Source organism: Oncorhynchus nerka, linkage group LG15 (assembly GCF_034236695.1).
Source record: "Oncorhynchus nerka isolate Pitt River linkage group LG15, Oner_Uvic_2.0, whole genome shotgun sequence".
Classification (NCBI taxonomy): domain Eukaryota; kingdom Metazoa; phylum Chordata; class Actinopteri; order Salmoniformes; family Salmonidae; genus Oncorhynchus; species Oncorhynchus nerka.
Genome location: NC_088410.1, coordinates 25,265,149 through 25,288,985, shown reverse-complemented (window position 1 = coordinate 25,288,985; position 23,837 = coordinate 25,265,149). Strand labels below are relative to the sequence as shown.

The 23,837-nt window shown below is 46.7% G+C and overlaps 1 long non-coding RNA gene across 2 annotated transcripts in view; it reads right to left on the bottom strand.

Annotated features, from left to right (window-relative positions):
* The window catches only part of LOC135560149 (uncharacterized), a 76,053-nt gene that overhangs the window by 14,186 nt on the left and 38,030 nt on the right, over positions 1-23,837 (bottom strand). For both annotated transcript variants that reach the window (XR_010458720.1, XR_010458719.1), the window contains exon 2: positions 17,859-17,913. This is a non-coding gene — a long non-coding RNA (uncharacterized LOC135560149). The remainder of the gene's footprint in view (positions 1-17,858; positions 17,914-23,837) is intronic.

The window sequence follows — 23,837 nt, the reverse complement described above, 5'->3', positions numbered from 1 at the left end:
CACAAAAGGGTTTCAACCTCAATGTTTGAGCAGTGAAAACATGTACACAATGCACTGCTTTTAATAGCAACAACATTGTCAGTCGCCACCCATTCATACAGTAAATCTAGCATCATATCCATTTCCTTCAACACACAACTGTACACAGTTCCCATGGACATCTAGTACTGTGTTCAGAACTCCCGCCATCAGATCCCTGGTTCAACATGATGATTTCTTCATCATTATACAACACACAACTGTACACAGTTCCCATGGACATCTAGTACTGTGTTCAGAACTCCCTCCATCAGATCCCTGGTTCAACATGATGATTTCGTCATCATTATACAGAACAACATTATAGATTTCCTCACCATGTCCAGTGCTGTATCGCTTCACCCCTAGGTCCAGGGTTTTTTCTGCATATAAAAGTGTTGGGCGGGTCGCCTAAGTGTTTTTTTCAGGCCGCCTATGTCCAATCAGTAAACAAAACAAAAAAAAGTAGATCCATTTTGGGTTCCATGTAGAACCCTTTCCACAAAGTGTACTAAATGGAACCCAAAACGGTTCTACATTGAACCAAAAAGGGTTTTACCTGAAACCAAAAAGGGTTCTCCTATGAGGACAGCAGAAGAACCCTTTTGGAATCCTTTTCTCTAAGAGTGTAGATCCAACCATATAGAAGAGATATAGATTAAGAGGGGGATGTGGAGCGGCATATGACTCTCTGGATGCTTCCCGTTTCAGTGAGGAAGGGTACTCACATAGCTTATAAACGATGAACAAGTGACTCCAAGACGTTTCAGTGAGGAAGGGTACTCGCATAGCTTATAAACGATGAACAAGTGACTCCAAGCCAAGGAAGTTTCAGTGATAAAGGAACAAGTGACTCCAAGCCGTTTCAGTGAGGAAGCGTACTCGCATAGCTTATAAACGATGAACAAGTGACTCCAAGACGTTTCAGTGAGGAAGGGTACTCGCATAGCTTATAAACGATGAACAAGTGACTCCAAGCCGTTTCAATGAGGAAGCGTACTCGCATAGCTTATAAACGATGAACAAGTGACTCGGCTTCCTCACTGAAACGGCTTGGAGTCATTTGTTCATCGTTTATAAGCTATGCGAGTACGCTTCCTCACTGAAACGGCTTGGACAATACTCTGTGGTTGTTGGCTTGGAGTCACTATAAACGAACAAGTGACTCCAAGCCGTTTCAGTGAGGAAGCGTACTCGCATAGCTTATAAATGATGAACAAGTGACTCCAAGCCAACAACCACAGAGTATTGTTCAAGCATCTTAGGGCTGACCACATTTAGTCGACAGGCTGTTGGTCGAACAAGATTTTTTGGGTCAAGCAGTCGCAAATATATATACAGTGCCTTGCGAAAGTATTCGGCCCCCTTGAACTTTGCGACCTTTTGCCATATTTCAGGCTTCAAACATAAAGATATAAAACTGTATTTTTTTGTGAAGAATCAACAACAAGTGGGACACAATCATGAAGTGGAACGACATTTATTGGATATTTCAAACTTTTTTAACAAATCAAAAACTGAAAAATTTGGATGTGCAAAATTATTCAGCCCCTTTACTTTCAGTGCAGCAAACTCTCTCCAGAAGTTCAGTGAGGATCTCTGAATGATCCAATGTTGACCTAAATGACTAATGATGATAAATACAATCCACCTGTTGTGTGTAATCAAGTCTCCGTATAAATGCACCTGCACTGTGATAGTCTCAGAGGTCCGTTAAAAGCGCAGAGAGCATCATGAAGAACAAGGAACACACCAGGCAGGTCCGAGATACTGTTGTGAAGAGGTTTAAAGCCGGATTTGGATACAAAAAGATTTCCCAAGCTTTAAACATCCCAAGGAGCACTGTGCAAGCGATAATATTGAAATGGAAGGAGTATCAGACCACTGCAAATCTACCAAGACCTGGCCATCCCTCTAAACTTTCAGCTCATACAAGGAGAAGACTGATCAGAGATGCAGCCAAGAGGCCCATGATCACTCTGGATGAACTGCAGAGATCTACAGCTGAGGTGGGAGACTCTGTCCATAGGACAACAATCAGTCGTATTTTGCACAAATCTGGCCTTTATGGAAGAGTGGCAAGAAGAAAGCCATTTCTTAAAGATATCCATAAAAAGTGTCGTTTAAAGTTTGCCACAAGCCACCTGGGAGACACACCAAACATGTGGAAGAAGGTGCTCTGGTCAGATGAAACCAAAATTGAACTTTTTGGCAACAATGCAAAATGTTATGTTTGGCGTAAAAGCAACACAGCTCATCCCGCTGAACACACCATCCCCACTGTCAAACATGGTGGTGGCAGCATCATGGTTTGGGCCTGCTTTTCTTCAGCAGGGACAGGGAAGATGGTTAAAATGGATGGGAAGATGGATGGAGCCAAATACAGGACCATTCTGGAAGAAAACCTGAAAACCTGAGTCTGCACAAGACCTGAGACTGGGACGGAGATTTGTCTTCCAACAAGACAATGATCCAAAACATAAAGCAAAATCTACAATGGAATGGTTCAAAAATAAACATATCCAGGTGTTAGAATGGCCAAGTCAAAGTCCAGACCTGAATCCAATCGAGAATCTGTGGAAAGAACTGAAAACTGCTGTTCACAAATGCTCTCCATCCAACCTCACTGAGCTCGAGCTGTTTTGCAAGGAGGAATGTGGAAAAATTTCAGTCTCTCGATGTGCAAAACTGATAGAGACATACCCCAAGCGACTTACAGCTGTAATCGCAGCAAAAGGTGGCGCTACAAAGTATTAACTTAAGGGGGCTGAATAATTTTGCACGCCCAATTTTTCAGTTTTTGATTTGTTAAAAAAGTTTGAAATATCCAATAAATGTCGTTCCACTTCATGATTGTGTCCCACTTGTTGTTGATTCTTCTCAAAAAAATACAGTTTTATATCTTTATGTTTGAAGCCTGAAATGTGGCAAAAGGTCGCAAAGTTCAAGGGGGCCGAATACTTTCGCAAGGCACTGTATGTTCTATATATGTTCTATGGCACACGAGACACCTGTCTGATTCACGCCTGTGTAAGTAGACTAATCCATTGTGGAGGCTGGGGGGATGACACACCAGTATCACCAGTAGTATATTTTACTGTTTATTCCCATAATTTGTAATCTACAATGTTTGTTTGGTTAGAGTCATTTCTGTGAAAACCTTACAGGAGGGTATCTCTCCAGGAACAGGGTTGGAGTGGAAACCTACAGGAGGGTAGCTCTCCAGGAACAGGGTTGGAGTGGAAACCTACAGGAGGGTATCTCTCCAGGAACAGGGTTGGAGTGGAAACCTACAGGAGGGTATCTCTCCAGGAACAGAGCTCTGCTTTAAACACTATTGTGCTGACCTGAACTGTCCTCCACTGGCTCTGATCATTTATTTTCATATGATCCTTTCCAGCACAGCTAAAGAAACGATGTGGATGTGTAACCAGGACAGCATGGTACAGCTCGGCTCAGTCATGTGAAAAGGGTCTGTGAACTTAATGACCAAAAAAAAGGACTTCAGGCATTAGACTAGATTAGTCATTCATGCTCCTCTCTTTGTTTCTGTCTGGTGTAACAGAGGTCCAGTCATGTCCAGGGGCTATCCCTGACCCTAGTTATGGGTGTCCAGGGGCTATCCCTGACCCTAGTTATGGGTGTCCAGGGGCTATCCCTGACCCTAGTTATGGGTGTCCAGGGGCTATCCCTGACCCTAGTTATGGGTGTCGGGGGCTTCTGTGACCGTTGGCACGTTCCTTGACTGTAATACTGTGTGACAGAGGTGGATGGGATCTTACTGCTAATGAGAATGTGTCTGTGGCGAGTCAAGAAGCACTCCTATACAGCATCCTCAGTGACTATAGTGACAGGACTCTGCCTTCAAATCAAGTCAAATCAACTGTGGTGTGTGTGAGAGGTCATAATATGTGGATGTATCCGATAGAGATCATTCAATTCATTAATACCAGAATAGATCATTCAATTGAATTCGTTATGGTCGATATTTGGTTCCATTACACCTAAACAACGTACAATAAAAAAAAATGATCGGCCACTCCACAGGCAAACTACAATATATTATATACAATGCTCAAAAAAATAAAGGGAACACTAAAATAACACATCCTAGATCTGAATGAATGAAATATTCTTATTAAATACTTTTTTCTTTACATAGTTGAATGAGCTGACAACTAAATCACACAAAAATGATCAATGGAAATCAAATTTATCAACCCATGGAGGTCTGGATTTGGAGTCACACTCAAAATTAAAGTGGAAAACCACACTACAGGCTGATCCAACTTTGATGTAATGTCCTTAAAACAAGTCAAAATGAGGCTCAGTAGTGTGTGTGGCCTCCACTTGCCTGTATGACCTCCCTACAATGCCTGGGCATGCTCCTGATGAGGTGGCGGATGGTCTCCTGAGAGATCTCCTCCCAGACCTGGACTAAAGCATCCGCCAACTCCTGGACAGTCTGTGGTGCAATGTGGCGTTGGTGGATGGAGCGAGACATGATGTCCCAGATGTGCTCAATTGGATTCAGGTCTGGGGAACGGGTGGGCCAGTCCATAGCATCAATGCCTTCCTCTTGCAGGAACTGCTGACATACTCCAGCCACATGAGGTCTAGCATTGTCTTGCATTAGGAGGAACCCAGGGCCAACCGCACCAGCATATGGTCTCACAAGGGGTCTGAGGATCTCATCTCGGTACCTAATGGCAGTCACATGGAGGGCTGTGCGGCCCCCCAAAGAAATGCCACCCCACACCATGACTGACCCACCGACCCACCAACAGAGTCTCCAGACTCTGTCACATGTGCTCAGTGTGAACCTGCTTTCATCTGTGAAGAGCACAGGGTGCCAGTAGCGAATTTGCCAATCTTGGTGTTCTCTGGCAAATGCCAAACGTCCTGCACGGTGTTGGGCTGTAAGCACAACCCCCACCTGTGGAGTCAGGCCCTCATACCACCCTCATGGAGTCCGTTTCTGACCGTTTGAGCAGACATATGCACATTTGTGGCCTGCTGGAGGTCATTTTGCAGGGCTCTGGCAGTGCTCCTCCTGCTCCTCCTTGCACAAAGGCGGAGGTATAGCGGTCCTGTTGCTGGGTTGTTGCCCTCCTACGGCCTCCTCCACGTCTCCTGATGTACTGGCCTGTCTCCTGGTAGCGCCTCCATGCTCTGGACACTACGCTGACAGACACAGCAAACCTTCTTGCCACAGCTCGCATTGATGTGCCATCCTGGATGAGCTGCACTACCTGAGCCACTTGTGTGGGTTGTAGACTCCGTCTCATGCTACCACTAGAGTGAAAGCAATCACCAGCATTCAAAAGTGACCAAAACATCAACCAGGAAGCATAGGAACTGAGAAGTGGTCTGTGGTCCCCACCTGCAGAAGCACTCCTTTATTGGGGGTGTCTTGCTAATTGCCTATAATTTCCACCTGTTGTCTATTCCATTTGCACAACAGCATGTGAAATTTATTGTCAGTGTTGCTTCCTAAGTGGACAGTTTGATTTCACAGAAGTGTGATTGACTTGGAGTTGCATTGTGTTGTTTAAGTGTTCCCTTTATTTTTTTGAGCAGTGTATTATTAAAAACACATAGGTCACTAGCCATCATCATCATCATAGAGAAAACATAGACTACCACATCAAGCTGCTGACATAGAAAATACCGTCTTAATTTTCACACTGACACATTGAAAGCATCTAGCTAATAACATCTCAGTTATGATCCAGCAGTGAGAGATCGCGTTGAGACGGCCCATGTGGATTAACGGCAAAGCCTCCATTGGAGACACAGCATCCTAAATGGCACCATATCCCCTATATAGTGCACTACTTTTGACCATGGCACGTAGGCATTATGTATTGAATAGGGTGCTGTTTAGGATACAAACACTGAGGGATCCAGGCACACGGACCACCAGACTCCCAAACTCCATTAGTTATATACTCACATTCTCTGACTTCAACAACACGCTGTTGCAACATATTTCCACACAGACTGCCAGATTTTCTGAGGATATTAGATAGTGTTTTTTCCATTTTTCCATGACATTTGGAATTATTTAGTTTGCACATCTGAGTACATTAAATGTAAAAACACAATGATGGAAGATTTTTAAAAATCTTGTTACGATTTGCTATTAATAATAATTGTGTGTGATTGTTTGCTGTGGTCCTATCGGTGACTGGTACATAGATTGCTATGATACCTGTTAGCAAATGGAATTAGTCAGTTAATAACAACACGTTTCCTCTAAACCAACCATTGTACAGTTTGCAGATGGGACATACCTGAGTATTTGGCACAGTATATTGTTCAATATATTACTGTGTTTAAAAAATTAATATACAATTACTAAGGCCTTTACAGGAAACTATCCCGTAACTTTCAGTCTGGCCGTCCCAGTACTAACCAGGCCCGAACCTGAACAGGCACGTTAAGGGTGGTATGGCCACAACCTTATTTTTTAAACCCTTTTTCTCCCTGAATTTGGTTTGTTGGCTCATCTCTACTACTCAATGGGCTTGGGAGAGGAGAAGGTCGAGTCCTGCGTCCTCTGAAACATGACCCGCCTGGCTGTCTAGTTCTTATCACACTGCTCTCTTAACCCGGATGTCAGCCGCACCAATATGTCGGGAAAAAACACAGTTCGACTGACAACCGGAGTCTGCTTACAGGCACCCGGTCCAGTCACTGGGAGTCGCTAGAGCAAGATGAGCCAAGGAAACCCCACCGGCCAAACCCCCCACCCTAGACGGCGCTGGGCCAATTGTGCACCGTCCTATGGGGCTCCTGGTCATGGCCGGTTGTGGCAGAGGATCGAACCCAAGGCTATAGCGGCGCATCTACACTGCTGAGCCTCGTGGTTAGAGCGTTGGGCCAGTAACCGAAAGGATGCTGGATCGAATCCCTGAGCTGACAAGGTAAAAATGTGACGTTCTGCCCCTGAACAAGGCAGTTACCACACTGTTCCCCGGTAGGCCGTCATTGTAAATAAGAATTTGTTCTTAACTGGCTTGCCTAGTTAAATAAATGCTTCAAAAATAAGCACAAAAATCTGCACGTGGGTTGTCGTCTTAACCCCACCCTGGCTTAGTTTCTCATATGCAAGGAGGATTTAGAGACAATGAGGGATTGTTCTACTCCTGAACTATCTCTAGTAAAACACATTCTTGTCTATGTAATGCAGTCTTTAACTCATTTGTCAGCTCAAGCCATCTCTGGTGACCATACGCCCAGATTAGCTGCAGGGAACTAGAGTGGAGCCCATGAAAATACAGACACTAGCAGGACAGAAATGTCTTAGTTAAATATGAATTGTTAACCATTAATATCAAATAAACCAGGTAAATACGGAATTTTCTATCACAACTTACAGGAGCAATTAGGGTTAAGTGCCTTGCTCAAGGGCTCGTGGGCAGATTTGTCACCTAGTCGACTCAGAGATTCGAACGAGCGACCATGCGGTTTTTGACCCAACGCTCTTAACCGCTACTTACTTGTCACTTGTGGCCCTTTAAAACCTTTACCCCTCAACTCGTCTCCACTCCTCCCAGTTGTAAAACCCAGAGGAGCTTCTCCACTCCTCCCACTTGTAAAACCCAGAGGAGCTTCTCCACTCCTCCCAGTTGTAAAACCCAGGGGAGCTTCCCACTCCTCCCAGTTGTAAAACCCAGAGGAGCTTCTCCACTCCTCCCAGTTGTAAAACCCTGAGGAGCTTCTCCACTCCTCCCAGTTGTAAAACCCTGAGGAGCTTCTCCACTCCTCCCAGTTGTAAAACCCAGAGGAGCTTCTCCACTCCTCCCACTTGTAAAACCCAGAGGAGCTTCTCCACTCTTCCCACTTGTAAAACCCAGAGGAGCTTCTCCACTCTTCCCACTTGTAAAACCCAGAGGAGCTTCTCCACTCTTCCCACTTGTAAAACCCAGAGGAGCTTCTCCACTCTTCCCACTTGTAAAACCCAGAGGAGCTTCTCCACTCCTCCCACTTGTAAAACCCAGAGGAGCTTTTCCACTCCTCCTCTCCATCAGTAAGTGACAGTTGATCATATCTTAGCCTGGAGTGATCAGCTAACGGATGACGTACTTACTCAACACGAACGCACCCAAAACTCCCTCTCCTATCCTACACATGAATTTACTACCGTGTATAGAAAGTTAATTCCCATCTTTAGTCAATGTCCTGTACACTGACTATAAAATTCCTGTAGTAATATTATACCATACAACAACCTTATATCACCTAATCTAGCATTCCTTCTCATTCTATTCTGCCTGTGGCAGTTGACCTTTCCTGACCCCTCACCTCCTCTAGCCTTCATTATATTTCAACTCTCCCTCTCTCTCCTCCCATTTTCCTCCTCTCCTCTTATTCAACTCCCTCCTACATGATCTCCTCTTCAACTCTCTTCCTCCTCTTCTCCAATCATTTCTCTCCTCTCTCTCCTTGAGGAGTTCTTGCTGAAACAGCCCATTGAGTTGAATGGAGCAGTGGACTGGCCTGACACTGCTTGAGGAGAGAGTTTGCGCTCCAAGTTTCCCAGCCTCCCTGAGGACAATGCTGTCGTTTGTGGCCACTCGGCTCGGCGCTACAAAGACCACACAGACTACCAGCCAGAGCTGGAGGGGATGTGTGTGTGAAGAGAGAGACAGAGTATGCATACATTGTTGCATGTGTGTGTGCGTCCGTGTGTGTGACTCAGATTGACTGCTAACACTAGTCTGGTTGACTGAGATCTCACATCAGCCAGCTGTAGAGAGGCCCCAGGAGATACAGTGTGATAGAAGCATGATAGGAGACAGAACAGAGCTGGCGGGCCAAAACTGAAAACACAACACACTGACCGCACCCATCTCCCTCCCAAAATGATGCACACACACACACACCCGCAATAGATGTACTAAATAACCTTGAAAAGTCACTGACAGCCACGTCATGGCCACTTCAACATCATAAATACACTGCAACAAAAAACTTCCTTAAACTTTCCTTAATTGAAACCACTACAAACAAATCATACCCTGCTGTAAACACACTGCCAATCAATACAGCCACACACAGCCAATCCACAGCCACGGTCCGGTGAGTCTGGTCCAATAGCGATGAGTCACTGTGTGTCCCCATGGAGACCAGCACAGCTGGTATGTGTCAGGGAAACACCCCTACTGATTAATCTGGAGCGGCCCAGTGCCGTTTCCTCCCGGCCCTGTGTGTGTGTGTGTGTGTGTGTGTGTGTAGCCCAGCCTGTCAGCTCTCGGGCCAGTGTTTAGCAGATAAACTGACTCTACTGTGTTTTCAGCATTCTATGGCTCTGAGGTCACTACTAGAGATAGAGAGTGAGATAATGGCCATCTGCAGATGCCCTAACATACAACAACCCCCCCCCCCCCCCCCCCCAAACACTCACTTTCAAAAACATGATATCACCACACCACAATTTCAACCCGTCACTTCTGCTAAGCCTCAAGATCCATATGGACTACCACCCGTCCACTGGGTTTCTACAACTGTCTTACTCACACACAGAAACACAGTCACTTTGGCCAAGCCACATCTAGAATCTCCCTCCACATGCTTTTTACATTTTCTACAAATGAAAACCTCCTGGACGTACAGATTTTTGCCAGGCTCTTAAATTCAACTCCAACCAAGACACATGTGAGGGAGACGTTCTATCAGTGGAGAGAGGTTGTGTGGGCAGAGAGCCAGACTGTATATCTGTCCTTTAGAGGAATCGACACCGGTAGAGAGAATCCAGGCTGCTTGCATGTGTCCATTAGTTTGCCCCAGAGAGAGAGAGAGAGAGAGCGCGAGAGAGAGAGAGAGACTGTTTGCTCTACTCCACAGAGAGATAAGACACTGGGTAAAGCCAGATGATTAGAGCAGAGAACAGAGGAGGAGAGGATGCCAAGCAACAGCAGCACTACCAACACCACAGCAGCACTACCAACTACCAACACCACAGCAGCACTACCAACTACCAACACCACAGCAGCACTACCAACTACCAACACCACATGCAGTGCCTTCCCAAAGTATTCACATCCTTTGACTTCATTTAAAATGGATTAAATTAAGATTTATTTGTCTCTGGCCTAAAAGAAAACTTAATGTCAAAGTGGAATTGTGTTGATCAAAACTTTTATAAATTAATTACAAAATGAAAAAGCTGAAATGTCTCGATTCAACCCCTTTGTTATGGCAAGCCTAAATAAGTTCAGGAGTAAAATGTTTTAAAACAAATCGCAGAATAAGTTGCACGGACTCACTCTGTGTGCAATAACATGATTTTTAATGACTACCTCATCCCTGTACCCCGCACATACAGATAATTGAACGGTCCCTCCGTCGGGAGCAATGAACTTTAAACAAATATTTGACCACAAAGACCAAAGAAAGGCACCTATTGGTAGACAATAAATGTTTGTTTTTTAAAAGAGCAGAGTCACTACATAGATACAGACGTTATTTCACCATGAGGGCAATGGTGACTTTAATGTCTGTGATAGGAGAAACCTGGGGATGGATCAACCACATTGTAGTTACTCTACAATACTAACCTAATTGACAGAGTGAAAAGAAGAAAGCCTGTACAGAATATTACAAAACATGCATCATGTTTGCAACAAGGCGCTAAAGTAATACTGCAAAAAATGTGGCAAAGCAATTCACTTTCTGTCTTGAATCCAAAGTGTTACGTTGGAGGAAATACAATACAACACATTACCGAGTACCACTCACCATATTTTCAAGCATAGTGGTGGTTGTATCATGTTATGGGTATGCTTGTAATTGTTAAGGACTGGGGAGTTTTTCAGGATAAAAAAGAAACTGAATGGAGCTAAGCATATGCAAAATCCTAGAGGAAAATCTGGTTCACTCTGCTGTCCACCAAGAAGACAGTGAATGTTACGGTTTTGACTTAAATCTACTTGAAAATCTATGGCAAGACCTGAAAATAGATGTCTAGCAATGATCAACAACCAATTTGACAGAGTTTGAAGAATTCTGAAAAGAATAATGGGCAAATATTGCACAATCCAGGAGTGGAAAGCTCTTCGACTTACCCAGAAAGACTCTCAGCTGTAATCACTGCCAAAGATGATTCTACAAAGTATTGACTCATGGGTGTGACAACTTATGCAAATTAGATATATTTCTAAATGTCATTTTCAATACATTTGCAAACATTTCCAAAAACATCTTTTCACTTTGCCATTATGGAGTATTGTGTGTAGATGGGTGATAAAAACAAAATTGTATACATTTTGAATTCAGGCTGTAACACAACAAAATATGGAATAAGTTCAGGGATTTGAATACTTTCCGAAGGCACTGTATATTGTGAGAGACTGATATACTTTGGGAATTGCTTTAAATCCGGGGAATCACATGGGTAACCACTGGTAACCACTGAGCGGTCTTTAAACATGACCAGATGGAGCGGTAGTAAGGACTTTATCATAATAACAAGGTGCATGACATCATTACTGCCAGAAGTCCTGCCGATCAGGAAGTGGAGTGTGGAGTCAGTGTGGAGCGTGTTACACTTACAGCTGAGTGGTTCACGTGGGTCTGGGGAGGAGAAGAGGTTTAAATGGTGGCCCAGGGAGCTCTGTGCGTGTGTGTGTGTTTTTGGTATTACTATCTTTGTGGGGACAATAGGTTCTCACAAGGATAATAAAACAAGGAAAGTTCAGACAAGTGTAGAAATGTGTTGGTCCCCACAAGAAAAAAGGCCATTTTAGGCTAAGTTTAGGGTTCTGGAGAATATGGTTTTGAATGGGAATAAATGTTGTGGTCCCCACAAGGATAGTAAAACAAACATGTGATATGTGTGTGTAGGTTTAAATGGTGGCCCAGGGAGCTAGCAAGGTCTCTTTACTGTCCTACACACTGGTCTAGTACAGCTAGCATAGCTCGTCTTACCAGGGTGAATGACAGAGGGAGAGAAAGAGAGGAACAACTGGACCTTGCATGGTTGGTACTGAACCCTTCACATCCACCCATCCATCCATCCGGTCCTGTTAAAGGTTTACGAGTCATGCAGCTTTTTCTCTCTATTCTGTCTCTCCTTTTTTCCCTCCTCCGGTCCTCCTTTCAGGGGTAATGGGTGTACCTCTGACGCCCTCACAACCCCTTGCCTGGTCCTCTGTCTCTCTGTGCTGTGTGTGTGTGTGTGTGTGTGTGTGTACCCCTGGCCTAGACATTAGTCACATCAGACTGCCTTGGAGGAATGGAATAAATTAACCACATGGAAACGCATAGAGAGGGGAGAGAGAGAAAGACATTTGGCCTCAATTCTCTATTTCACTCCAACACCATTGTTAACTTGCATCATCACACAAGTATTTTAACACGAAAAAAGGACCAGTCCACAAATTAGAATTCGTCATTTTCAGACTTTTGTCTCTTCAGATATTGCTATCGAGGCAAGGTAACAGACAGAAAAAGCACTATGAAATGATTAACTAGCTTAAAGCGACAAACTCAAATCCACTTTCCATTGTGGTGTAATGTATAAATGCAGTATAAGGAGCTTAGCCAGAGTGATTAGCAGCCTCACTTAACTGCAAATCCTAAATATGGATGACGCACCAGGCAGACGACGCACCAGGCAGACAGACGACGCACCAGGCAGACAGACGACGCACCAGGCAGACAGACGACGCACCAGGCAGACAGACGACGCACCAGGCAGACAGACGACGCACCAGGCAGACAGACGACGCACCACGCAGACAGACGACGCACCACGCAGACAGACGACGCACCAGGCAGACAGACGACGCACCACGCAGACAGACGACGCACCAGGCAGACAGACAACGCATCAGGCAGACAGACTATGTCCACGGACAATTCAAATGGTGAAAGCTCTACATGCAAGCCGTCTCATTCCATAAGAAAGCAATTGACTTGCCTAGTTAAAGGTTAAAGAAATCAAATCAAATGTTATTTGTCACATACACATGGTTAGCAGATGTTAATGCGAGTGTAACGAAATGCTTGTGCTTCTAGTTCCGACAATGCAGTAATAACCAACAAGTAATCTAACTAACAATTCCTAAACTACTGTCTTATACACAGTGTAAGGGGATAAAGAATATGTACATAAGGATATATGAATGAGTGATGGTACAGAGCAGCATAGGCAAGATACAGTAGATGGTATCGAGTACAGTATATACATATGAGATGAGTATGTAAACAAAGTGGCATAGTTAAAGTGGCTAGTGATACATGTATTACATAAGGATGCAGTCGATGATATAGAGTACAGTATATACGTATGCATATGAGATGAATAATGTAGGGTAAGTAACATTATATAAGGTAGCATTGTTTAAAGTGGCTAGTGATATATTTACATCATTTCCCATCAATTCCCATTATTAAAGTGGCTGGAGTTGAGTCAGTGTCAGTGTGTTGGCAGCAGCCACTCAATGTTAGTGGTGGCTGTTTAACAGTCTGATGGCCTTGAGATAGAAGCTGTTTTTCAGTCTCTCGGTCCCAGCTTTGATGCACCTGTACTGACCTCGCCTTCTGGATGATAGCGGGGTGAACAGGCAGTGGCTCGGGTGGTTGATGTCCTTGATGATCTTTATGGCCTTCCTGTAACATAGGGTGGTGTAGGTGTCCTGGAGGGCAGGTAGTTTGCCCCCTGTGATGCATTGTGCAGACCTCACTACCCTCTGGAGAGCCTTACGGTTGAGGGCGGAGCAGTTGCCGTACCAGGCGGTGATACAGCCCGCCAGGATGCTCTCGATTGTGCATCTGTAGAAGTTTGTGAGTGCTTTTGGTGACAAGCCAAATTTCTTCAGCCTCCTGAGGTTGAAGAGGCGCTGCTGCGCCTTCTTCAAGACGCTGTCAGTGTGAGTGGACCAATTCAGTTTGTCTGTGATGTGTATGCCGAGGAACTTAAAACTTGCTACCCTCTCCACTACTGTTCCATCGATGTGGATAGGGGGGTGTTCCCTCTGCTGTTTCCTGAAGTCCACAATCATCTCCTTAGTTTTGTTGACGTTGAGTGTGAGGTTATTTTCCTGACACCACACTCCGAGGGCCCTCACCTCCTCCCTGTAGGCCGTCTCGTCGTTGTTGGTAATCAAGCCTACCACTGTTGTGTCGTCCGCAAACTTGATGATTGAGTTGGAGGCGTGCATGGCCACGCAGTCGTGGGTGAACAGGGAGTACAGGAGAGGGCTCAGAACGCACCCTTGTGGGGCCCCAGTGTTGAGGATCAGCGGGGAGGAGATGTTGTTGCCTACCCTCACCACCTGGGGGCGGCCCGTCAGGAAGTCCAGTACCCAGTTGCACAGGGCGGGGTCGAGACCCAGGGTCTCGAGCTTGATGACGAGCTTGGAGGGTTCTATGGTGTTGAATGCCGAGCTGTAGTCGATGAACAGCATTCTCACATAGGTATTCCTCTTGTCCAGATGGTTTAGGACAGTGTGCAGTGTGGTTGAGATTGCATCGTCTGTGGACCTATTTGGGCGGTAAGCAAATTGGAGTGGGTCTAGGGTGTCAGGTAGGGTGGAGGTGATATGGTCCTTGACTAGTCTCTCAAAGCACTTCATGATGACGGAAGTGAGTGCTACGGGGCGGTAGTCGTTTAGCTCAGTTACCTTAGCTTTCTTGGGAACAGGAACAATGGTGGCCCTCTTGAAGCATGTGGGAACAGCAGACTGGTATAGGGATTGATTGAATATGTCCGTAAACACACCGGCCAGCTGGTCTGCGCATGCTCTGAGGGCGCAGCTGGGGATCCCGTCTGGGCCTGCAGCCTTGCGAGGGTTAACACGTTTAAATGTCTTACTCACCTCGGCTGCAGTGAAGGAGAGACCGCATGTTTACGTTGCAGGCCATGTCAGTGGCACTGTATTGTCCTCAAAGCGGGCAAAAAAGTTATTTAGTCTGCCTGGGAGCAAGACATCCTGGTCCGTGACTGGGCTGGATTTCTTCCTGTAGTCCGTGATTGACTGTAGACCCTGCCACATGCCTCGTGTCTGAGCCGTTGAATTGAGATTCTACTTTGTTTCTGTACTGACGCTTAGCTTGTTTGATAGCCTTGCGGAGGGAATAGCTGCACTGTTTGTATTCGGTCATGTTACCAGACACCTTGCCCTGATTAAAAGCAGTGGTTCGCGCTTTCAGTTTCACGCGAATGCTGCCATCAATCCACGGTTTCTGGTTAGGGAATGTTTTAATCGTTGCTATGGGAACGACATCTTCAACGCACGTTCTAATGAACTCGCACACCGAATCAGCGTATTCATCAATGTTGTTATCTGACGCAATACGAAACATATCCCAGTCCACGTGATGGAAGCAGTCTTGGAGTGTGGAGTCAGCTTGGTCGGACCAGCGTTGGACAGACCTCAGCGTGGGAGCCTCTTGTTTTAGTTTCTGTCTGTAGGCAGGGACCAACAAAATGGAGTCGTGGTCAGCTTTTCCGAAAGGGGGGCGGGGCAGGGCCTTATATGCGTCGCGGAAGTTAGAGTAACAATGATCCAAGGTTTTTCCACCCCTGGTTGCGCAATCGATATGCTGATAAAATTTAGGGAGTCTTGTTTTCAGATTAGCCTTGTTAAAATCCCCAGCTACAATGAATGCAGCCTCCGGATAAATGGTTTCCAGTTTGCAAAGAGTTAAATAAAGTTAGTTCAGAGCCATCGATGTGTCTGCTTGGGGGGGGATATATACGGCTGTGATTATAATCGAAGAGAATTCTCTTGGTAGATAATGCGGTCTACATTTGATTGTGAGGAATACTAAATCAGGTGAACAGAAGGATTTGAGTTCCTGTATGTTTCTTTCATCACACCATGTCTCGTTAGCCATAAGGCATACGCCCCCGCCCCTCTTCTTACCAGAAAGGTGTTTGTTTCTGTCGGCGCGATGCGTGGAGAAACCCGTGGGCTGCACCGCCTCGGATAGCGTCTCTCCAGTGAGCCATGTTTCCGTGAAGCACAGAACGTTACAGTCTCTGATGTCTCTCTGGAATGCTACCCTTGCTCGGATTTCATCAACCTTGTTGTCAAGAGACTGGACATTGGCAAGAAGAATGCTAGGGAGTGGTGCACGGTGTGCCCGTCTCCGGAGTCTGACCAGAAGACCGCCTCGTTTCCCTCTTTTTCGGAGTCGTTTTTTTGGGTCGCTGCATGCGATCCATTCCGTTGTCCTGTTTGTAAGGCAGAACACAGGATCCGCGTCGCGAAAAACATATTCTTGGTCGTACTGATGGTGAGTTGACGCTGATCTTATATTCAGTAGTTCTTCTCGACTGTATGTAATGAAACCTAAGATGACCTGGGGTACTAATGTAAGAAATAACACGTAAAAAAACAAAAAACTGCATAGTTTCCTAGGAACGCGAAGCGAGGCGGCCATCTCTGTCGGCGCCGGTGTATGTGAGACTGGTTGATTCAAAGATAAAACTAGTGAAAACGGAGATAGCTCAGATAGCAACCTTGACAAAGTTCATAACCCCCCCCCTCCCCCCCCTCCCTCGGTCTAGTCGGTTTAGAGCATCTTTGTTCATTCAGTTCCTACTCTGGAGCAGGTTGCCAAGCCCCAGGCAGACACTATATGCCCAGGCCAGACACTATATGCCCAGGCCAGACCCAGGTCAGACCCAGGCAGACACTATATGTCCAGGCCAGACACTATATGTCCAGGCCAGACACTATATGTCCAGGCCAGACACTATATGTCCAGGCCAGACCCAGGCCAGACACTATATGCCCAGGCCAGACCCAGGCCAGACCCAGGCAAACACTATATGCCCAGGCCAGACCCAGGCAAACACTATATGCCCAGGCCAGACCCAGGCCAGACACTATATGCCCAGGCCAGACCCAGGCAGACACTATATGCCCAGGCCAGACCCAGGCAGACACTATATGCCCAGGCCAGACCCAGGCAGACACTATATGCCCAGGCCAGACCCAGGCAGACACTATATGCCCAGGCCAGACCCAGGCCAGGGGGAAAACAATGCTGACTGCTTGCTGACGTGTCTCATTATGTGTCAAACACGTTCCCTGGATAATGTTGACAGGCCAACCTAGGCATTATCGTCATGACTAAAGCTTGTCATGACCTCGATACACAGTTCAGAAACTGATGAGGCTCATGCCATGTAGCATAAATAGTAGTAACGTTGTCCTCTGAAGAGGGGTGGTGCTGTTAGGACCATAAACAACACGACAGGTTGGTACGTCAAGGAAAACTTCTAGACCAGACTGAGCCGGCGAAAAATTGAGGAGATGAAGAAATGTTAAACAAATCAGATGACATAGGAGAGGCATGGCCAGGCCCTCTTCAACCACAGACGGGGGAGGAGAGGAACAAGAGGAGAGAGACAGACTGTAAACTGAACATTTTAGGGAGACAAAACCAGTCACTATTTCCCATGTAGGATAACTTCCAAAAGCAGTAAAACATCTTGTGGTGTGTGTGTGTGTGTGTGTGTGTGTGCAACCACAGTAAAACGTCTCGTCAGACAGGCGAGTGACCACCAACAGACAAATCAAAGCCATATCATTTGTTAGTTCAGCATCTCCAAAATAAGAAAGTGGCAACCCAGAGTGTCTGTTTATGTATGAGAACGTCTGTGGCACGGTGGAGAAAGATGTCCATGCAGAATAATGCTTAGCCTACTGCACATGACGCACTTGAGACAACAGCAATGTCTTTTCATTAAAACACGTAACAAGTCTACACTGAATGTGATACATGAACTGGGGTTGTTGATACAACCCACTGGTGCTGCTACACAATAAGTTAGGGGAAGAGTGACGTTTATTCATGTAAATAAATATATATCTCACCTCTCTGGAGAGATGACTTCCTCGTCCGGTCAAATCGCTAACACCGTTTCCTCACCTGGAGAAAACACAAAACAGACTTATTCATCTTCTGTCTTACCGACTTAACGATCTCACCAACCAGAAAGCTTTTTAAAGTGTCTGGAGAAAAGCACTTTAAAAACAGCAGACTTCTTAATAATTAGACACAGAGAGACGTATCTATTTGGTTTAAAACACAACTCTGCTATTACAATACATGCTTCTGAGGCCTGGTCTGCATAGATAGACAGAATTTGAGTCCCAAGTGATACCCTATTCTCTGTTATAGTGCACTATTTCTGACCAGACCCCTATAGGCCCTGGTCAAAAGAAGTGCATAGGGTGCCTTTGGGACTCACACAGAGGCCTCAGGTAAAAACACAGTTTAGATATGAAAATATTACATGAAAAGGTGGGCCTCTTGTAAAACAGCCACCTAGCCTTCAGCCACCCAGTGTACAGGGTGTGTAACCGCTCATTTAGCTGGTTGTCAGGGGCCCAGTGTAATCCCTCATTTAGCTGTGTAAGCCAACCTCTCATTTAGCTGGTGGTCAGGGGCCCAGTGTACAGGGTGTGTAACCTCTCATTTAGCTGGTGGTCAGGGGCCCAGTGTACAGGGTGTGTAACCTCTCATTTAGCTGGTGGTCAGGGGCCCAGTGTACAGGGTGTGTAACCTCTCATTTAGCTGGTGGTGGTGGCCAGGGGCCAGGGTGTGTAACCTCATTTAGCTGGTGGCCAGGGGCCCAGTGTACAGGGTGTAACCTCTCATTTAGCTGGTGGAGGGGCCCAGGGGCCCAGTGTACAGGGTGTGTAACCTCTCATTTAGCTGGTGGTCAGGGGCCCAGTGTACAGGGTGTGTAACCTCTCATTTAGCTGGTGGTCAGGGGCCCAGTGTGTAACCTCTCATTTAGCTGGTGGCCAGGGGCCCAGTGTACAGTGTGTGTAACCTCTCATTTAGCTGGTGGCCAGGGGCCCAGTGTACAGGGTGTGTAACCTCTCATTTAGCTGGTGGCCAGGGGCCCAGTGTACAGGGTGTGTAACCTCTCATTTAGCTGGTGGTCAGGGGCCCAGTGTACAGGGTGTGTAACCTCTCATTTAGCTGGTGGCCAGGGGCCCAGTGTACAGGGTGTGTAACCTCTCATTTAGCTGGTGGCCAGGGGCCCAGTGTACAGGGTGTGGAACCTCTCATTTAGCTGGTGGCCAGGGGCCCAGTGTACAGGGTGTGGAACCTCTCATTTAGCTGGTGGCCAGGGGCCCAGTGTACAGTGGGGTGTGTAACCTCTCATTTAGCTGGTGGCCAGGGGCCCAGTGTACAGGGTGTGTAACCTCTCATTTAGCTGGTGGCCAGGGGCCCAGTGTACAGGGTGTGTAACCTCTCATTTAGCTGGTGGCCAGGGGCCCAGTGTACAGGGTGTGTAACCTCTCATTTAGCTGGTGGTCAGGGGCCCAGTGTACAGGGTGTGTAACCTCTCATTTAGCTGGTGGCCAGGGGCCCAGTGTACAGGGTGTGGAACCTCTCATTTAGCTGGTGGCCAGGGGCCCAGTGTACAGGGTGTGTAACCTCTCATTTAGCTGGTGGCCAGGGGCCCAGTGTACAGGGTGTGGAACCTCTCATTTAGCTGGTGGCCAGGGGCCCAGTGTGTGTAACCTCTCATTTAGCTGGTGGCCAGGGGTCCAGTGTGTGTAACCTCTCATTTAGCTGGTGGCCAGGGGCCCAGTGTGTGTAACCTCTCATTTAGCTGGTGGCCAGGGGCCCAGTGTGTGTAACCTCTCATTTAGCTGGTGGCCAGGGGCCCAGTGTACAGGGTGTGTAACCTTTAGCTGGTTTAGCTGGTGGCCAGGGGCCCAGTGTGTGTAACCTCTCATTTAGCTGGTGGCCAGGGGCCCAGTGTACAGGGTGTGGGTGTGTAACCTCTCATTTAGCAGTGATCGGGAGGGGAGTTGTAGAGGAATGCTGTCAAAGTGTAAACATCTTTTCACTTCCCAAGTGTCTTAGGGTCAGGGGCCCAGTGGCCCCTCTCTTCTCAGGGTCTCTGTAACCTCTCATTTAGCTGGTGGTCCAGGTGCAGCTAGGGTGTGTAACCCCATTTAGCTGGACACCCCTGGGTCAACAGGGTGTGTAACCTCATTTAGCTGGTGGCCAGGGGCCCAGTGTTTTAACATGTTCTTGGCATCATAGCACTCAGCAGGTAGTGATTTCCTCTCATTTAGCTGGTGGCCAGTGGCCCAGTGTACAGGGTGTGGAACCTCTCATTTAGCTGGTGGCCAGGGGCCCAGTGTACAGGGTGTAACCTCTCATTTAGCTGGTGGCCAACCTCTCATTTAGCTGGTGGCCAATGGCCCAGTGTACAGGGTGTGTAACCTCTCATTTAGCTGGTGGCCAGTGGCCCAGTGTACAGGGTGTGTAACCTCTCATTTAGCTGGTGGCCAGTGGCCCATTTAGTGGTGGCCAGGGGCAGTGGTGTGGAACCTCTCATTTAGCTGGTGGCCAATGGCCCAGTGTACAGGGTGTGTAACCTCTCATTTAGCTGGTGGCCAGGGGCCCAGTGTACAGGGTGTGTAACCTCTCATTTAGCTGGTGGCCAATGGCCCAGTGTACAGGGTGTGGAACCAGGTGCCCCCAGTACAGGGTGTGTAACAGACCAATGTCAAAGGGGCCCAGTGTACAGGGTGTGTAACCTCTCATTTAGCTTAGCTGGTGGCCAGGGGCCCAGTGTACTTCATTTAGCTGGTATTTCAGTTATTTTTCAATACATTTTAAAAATAACTATACAGATAACTTTCTTTGGAAAAAAACAAATAGTTGAATATTGGAATGTGTTTGTATTTAGCTGGTGGCTTGGGGCCCAAAGTATTTGAAAATACTCAAATACACTCCCATTTAGCATTTATCCTAAGGGCCCAGTATATTTAGCTGAAATACTTTCAAATACAATTTGGGGCCCAGTGTACTATTTATATTTGTTTTGTACAAACCTCTCATTTAGCTGGTGGCCAGGGGCCATTAAAATACTGCTGGTGGCCAGTAAAAACTACATGTTTTGGGCTGTGTATTTGGATATACTCAAACATACAGAAAACAAAAAGTATTTAAATAACACACCTCAGGTGTGGCCCCCCCCTCACACACACACACACACACAGGGCGGTGGCAGTGGACGCTGACCTGTCCGTGATAGCCATCTCTGTCCTCTGAACAAACACCAGCTGTGTACAGGGTCAACACCAGAGTAGAGTAACAACTGGTGGCCAGGGGCCCAGTGTATGTGTAACATTAGTAGAGAATCAAGCTGTCATGATTCTCAATGTCAATGTCATGGTTAGAGGATTGTTGCGAAGGGAAATAGAGACTCATACACATACTAGCATAAGGGTTGTTTAGTGGTGGCCATTAGTAGTCGTCTCAGAGTGTTGTCGTAGCTCTACTTGAGCAATGAGCATCTACCGATTCTAACTACAGATTCGATGGCGTGTAAAGCATCAAAACTAGGGGTGAAACGTGTAACCTCTCATTTAGCTGGTGGCCAGGGGCCCAGTGTACAGGGTGTGGAACCTCTCGGCCCAGTGTACAGGGTGTGTAACCTCTCATTTAGCTGGATTCCTCTCATTATTTAACCGTCTCATTTAGCTGGTGGCGGGTGTGGAACCTCTCACGGTGCACGATGGTGGCCAGGGGCCCACGCAACTGCGAACTGGTGAACAATACATTAATCATATATTATAGCTAGGAAGATATATGTAATTATAAAAAATATATATTATTGCATAAACCAATGGGGCGTATAAATTAACGTGGAAAAATATCCACATAGTAATAAAGTTGTCTTTAAATTTAAAAAAATCAATGTCATGATTCTCAATGAAGTGACGCCACTCATACCGTATCGCACCGAGCAGTGACGCCACTGTACCGTATCGTAGCTCGAGCAGTGACGCCACTGTACCGTTCGATCGCATCAAAACTAGGGGTGACCGGTGCAGTGACGCCACTGTACCGTATCGTCTCAAATTTAAAAAAAGCCGAGCAGTGACGCCACTGTACCGTATCGTGGTCGAGCAGTGACGCCACTGTACCGTGTGTCGTGCCGAGCAGTGACGCCACTGTACCGTATCGTACCGAGCAGTGACCCCACTGAGCAGTGACGCCACTGTACCGTGTGTAACCGTGGTGGTCAGGGGTCCAGTGTACAGGGTGTGTAACCTCTCATTTAGCTGGTGGCCGAGCAGTGACGCCACTGTACCGTGTCGTACCGAGCAGTGACGCCACTGTACCGTATCGTACCGAGCAGTGACGCCACTGTACCGTGATCGTACCGAGCAGTGACGCCACTGTACCGTATCGCACCAGAGCAGTGACGCCACTGTACCGTGTCGTACCGAGCAGTGACCCCACTGTACCGTTTATCGTGCTGTACCGAGCAGTGACCCCACTGTACCGTGTACCGAGCCGTGACCCCACTCGTGCGCGAGCAGTGACGCCACTGTACCGTGTCGTGTGGATCGTGCTGGTGGCCAGCAGTGACGCCACTGTAACCGCAGTGACGCCACTGTTTACACTGTACCGTATCGCAGTGACGCCACTGTACCGTATCGTGGAGCAGTGACGCCACTGTACCGTATCGTACCGAGCAGTGACCCCACTGTAGCAGTGACGCCACTGTACCGTATCGTACCGAACCGTGAGTTTTGTGAACCATTTCACCCCTAATCAAAACACATTGTTTTTACAAACATGTAATATTGCACAATGGCTAAACATAAGAGAATTGGTCCCAGCTCTTTGGAAAGTCCTGGGAAGTAGGCTTAGCGGTGTTTCCTTAGTGCTAGGTGCCAGCCTTGCCCAGGAGTGAACATGAGGAACCAGCACACTTATATAAGCCCATCAAGTTGTGTTGAGCAGGCTAAATGTTTAATGATCCTACGGCCCAGTTTCACAACCCAAAACAAAGGTCTTCCCGATGAGCAGCTTCGAGATCACAGGACAGAACATCAGGTTGTGACACAAGCACTCACACACACACACTTTTTAATTAAAAAACCCAATGAGGACATGACCTGCTTCATTTTTTGCATCGTCACAGTTACGCAATAACATGCGATCATTAGTGTGATTTTGTCAGCCGGGCTCAGAGAGGTGCTGGCACCAATGGTGGATTCACTCTAATGACACCGTTGGTGGGGGAAAAGACCAGCATTGGTTCAGGAAGAGACTTGCCTTTGTGAATGAATACAGTTCTTTTTGTCATTACATAATGTCATTATCACCATCATCCAATATATTATATGACAATTCATGAATCAGATCAGATTTTCAAAGAAGACCATTCACCGGGAGACAGGGAGAGAGAAAGAGAGAGAGAGCGAGAAGAGAGAAAGAGAGAGAGAGAGAGAGAGAGAAAGAGAGAGACAGAAAGAGAGAGAGACAGAGAGAGAGAGAGAGACAGAGAGAGAGAAAAAGACAGACTAGGGTGGAGGAGGTTGACCTCCCATGGCTGGTAGGATACTAAACCCTTCACTTCCATCCAGCCCTGTAGAGATACAAGGTCATTAACTCTATTTTGAGGTCAAATGCAACTTTAAAGTAGAGGTGAAATTAGATGTATTTTGCTTTCCAAGTCTAATCCCTTTGACCACTAGAAACCAACGACCAAGGCTGTGCTCAGAGTCTGTAGACACCTGACCCCAATCAAAAACTAAAACAGGTGGTCTAGTCTGAAAGCAAATGAACCAAACTACCGGAATCAACAAGATTTTCCAGGAAGATGTGTGCTATAACACAGCATGTCCAAGATCACACGAGATGCCTCATCTCAGGAGCAGGTGGGGGGAGGGGACATCACTGGAACAGCAACAGACGGCACTAAGATGATTGACAGCTAGTAAAATCAGGCCATTAATCAAAGTCAATAATCACATGCAAGCCCTTTCATTATAGAACACCAAGACTACGCTATACTGGAG